The sequence below is a fragment of the Mustela putorius genome, unplaced genomic scaffold (assembly GCF_011764305.1).
Source record: "Mustela putorius furo isolate JIRA1106 unplaced genomic scaffold, ASM1176430v1.1 tig00003867_pilon_pilon_pilon, whole genome shotgun sequence".
In the NCBI taxonomy this organism is placed as follows: Eukaryota; Metazoa; Chordata; class Mammalia; order Carnivora; family Mustelidae; genus Mustela; species Mustela putorius.
The window spans coordinates 1,380,281-1,383,782 of record NW_025422019.1 but is presented as its reverse complement, the minus strand read 5'-3'; positions in this window follow the sequence as shown (position 1 = coordinate 1,383,782).

Genomic DNA, 3,502 nt, shown 5'->3' with positions numbered 1-3,502 from the left:
TCCCGCCTCTGAGCTGCGGGTCGCGGAGTGTTCGGGAGAACTTCGCGACTGCGTTTTCTCCGTTGGGTTCTTCTGCCGCAGGCCCTTTCCCCCTTCCATTCCTTCCTGTAGTTAGTCAGTGAAATATTTATTGGGCATGTTTATGAGAGTCCAGGCACTGTTTTTAGCCGCCGGGGTAGGACAGTGAACAAAGTAAGGCCCTGGCGGCTGGAACGTAAATTCTGAAAGAGATGTGGGCGTGAAGAGTTAATGGCGTTAAGAGCTCCGAGAAGAAATAAAACATTGAGTGACCTCAGAACGCCTGCCTCTCTCTGGGGTAACTTCGTGGTGGACATTGGGGAGCATATGTGTTGTAATGAGCACTGGGAATTATAGAAGACCGATGAAACATGATATGTTAATTGAATTTAAAATTTTTAAAAAGATTTTATTTATTTGCCAGACCAAGATCACAAGTAGACGGAGAGGCAGGCAGAGAAAGAGAGAGAGAGGAGGAAGCAGGCTCCCTGCTGAGCAGAGAGCCCGATGCGGGACTCGATCCCAGGACCCTGAGATAACGACCTGAGCCGAAGGCAGCGGCTTAACCCACTGAGCCACCCAGGCGACCCGACTTTAAATTTTTAAAAAATAAAAAAATCGGGAGAGTTTACAGGAAAAAAAAGAATGTCTCTCTCAGCTGGTGTTATTGGAGCAAAAGTTCTGAAAAAGTGAAGCAGTGTCCTATGTAAATCCCAAAGGAGAAGCAGTGTGAGCCTAGGACTCGACCACACAGATTTGGTCTCTAACAGGAAGCTGAGAGGGGAGCCATGTGGCTGCAAGAAGTGGGGGAGAAGACCCGGTACCTACGACTATACATGTAGATTAGTGGTTCTCAAATGGGGTCCCCTGCCTGCATCAACATCAGACGGAAACGTTCAAACTGATTAGAGAGGCACAAATGGGAAGTATGAGGCTCCACCGCAGACCTGAATCAAAACTTAGGGACACAACAGTCTTGTCCTCCGCAAGATGCTGATGGTCAGGTTTGAGAACCACTGATGTAGAGCCTTGTAAACTATTGCAAAAACTTTGAATTTTATTATGAAATAGAAAACTGCTGGAGATATTTGAGCAGAGAAATGACAATCTGATTCAATATTAAAATGTCACTCTACACTAGCTGCTGTGTTAAAGATCGCCTTTAAAAGGTCAAGGGCAGCCATTGCAGCACTCCAGTTGAGAAATGCTGGCTTTATCAGCGTGGTGGGGTAAAGGTGATGAACAGTGGTTCCAGTCTGAATGTATTTCGAAGGTAGAGTGGGAGTTGCTGACTGAGTGGTTATGGAAAGAGAGAGAGGAATAACTCCAAGATTTTTGGCTTCTGCAACTGTAAAAATGATGTACCTTAAAGAAGGTACAGGTTTCAAGGGTGGGTTCTATACACACTGAATGTGAGTGGCTATCTTAGTCCACTTGAGTGCAATAATAACATGCCACATATTGTTATGTGTGACTTAACCAACAGAAATTTATCTCCCTACAGCTCTGGAGGTTGGAAGTTGAAGATCAAGTCCTGCTGTCTTCCTGGCTTACAGATTACCACCTTCTTGCTTTCTTGCTGTGTCCTCATTGTGGGGTTGAGAGAAGGGCAAGAACTGTGTCTCTTCCTTTTCACCTAAGGACACCAGCCCTTCCAGAATAGGGTCCCACCCTTATGACTCCGTTTAAATTTTATCACTTCCTTACAGGTTCTGTCTCCAAATACAGTTCACAATTTCGGTTAGGGCTTCAAACATATGGGTTTTGGGGAAAACATAGGAGTGTGCTAATAGACAATTAAATAAAATGAATGTCAAGAAGGCAGTTGGGTGTAAGCCTGAATTACAGGGACCTAGAAATGTAAGTTTGGGAATTGTCAACCTATGTATCGTACTGAAGCTATAGAACTGTTGGAGGGTACCTAGGGAATGAATGTAGGTAAAGATAAGTTTGGGATACGTTTTACAATGAGGAGGCTCGAAGGTGGAGAATTGGGGCAACACCAGTCAAGGAGCAGTTAGAGAGGTAGGGAAATAAGGAGACCTAGAAGTACTGCTTTCATATGATGGCATTTCAAGGTAGAGGAAGTGATCCCCTGTGTTAAACACTGCTGATCACTTGAACAGCTGAAATTCAGCCACAGAATTTGCAACGCGGAGATCAGTTCTCAGCTAAATGACTTTCAGTAAATTGAAGGTTTTTTGGTCCCTGTTCTAAATGAATTTCACGCAAGAAGTGGAGGAACCATAGCTTTAAAACTCGATTTTCCACTTTTCTATCTTCCATCTGATTAAATACTACATGCTATGTAAAAGTCTTGGAAAACAGAAAAGCACTGTGAAGGCTATTTAAATCATACATATACCACCCTTAGGTATTTACATTTTGGTCTATTTTCTTCCAGGCTTTTTCTTCTGTAATTAGCTGTTTTTACACCAAGATGTTACTTGGACATATGATTTTATAATCCCCCTAACTTAAGCTTTTTTCACCCTTTGTTAGAATGAGTATTTAATGACTTTAATTTTTCATGGTATCATAGTATCATGATTCATTTAGCCAAACCCAAATTTGGGGGGCACTGGCATAGTTACAATTTGTCCTGTTATAGAAGTAGTTCTGTGATGACTAACATCGTGTATAAATCTTTAAATGTATCTTGAATTATTTTCCCAAGTAAGTTCTGAGAAATAAAAATACTAGGTTAAACATATGGCCTTTTTAAAAGTTCTTACTGCCAAGCCTGCTTAATTTAGTGAAGGAGGTGATGAAGAAAAATGACTAATATAATGTTTTCATAATTAAGAAAATATTTTGTGAACTAATATTTGATAAGAATACTCAATGGGGAGAGTGTAATCTCTTCAATAAATGGTGTTAGAGAAACTGGATAATCACATGCAGAAGAATGAAATTGGACCCCTTACTACTCACAAAAATCAACTGTAAATGGATTAAAGACTTAAATGTAAGATCTGAGACCATATACAACTCCTAAAAGAAAACATAGTGGAAAAACTCCTTGACGTTGCTCTTGGCAACAATTTTCGGATGTGATACCAAAAGCACATGCAACAAAGGCAAAAATAAATACATGGGACTACAATAAACTAAAAAGTTTCTCCATAGCAAAAGAAACAATCACAAAATGAAACGGCAATCTATGAAATGGGAGGAAATATTTCAAACTATATATCTGATAAATGGTTAATATCCCAAAGTAGATTTTAAAAATTTGATAGCATTAACTCAACTCTATAGCATAAAAATAAACAATCCAATTAAAAAATGGGCAGAAGACCTCAATATTTTTCAAAGAAGACATACAAATGGTCAACTAACACATAAAAAGATGCTCAAAATCACTAAGCATCAAGGAAATGCAAATTAAAACCCTGATGAGCTATCACCCCACACCTGTTAGAATGGGTATAAGATATACCAGATTTTGGTATGGATGTGGAGAAAAGGGAACCTTGGTGCA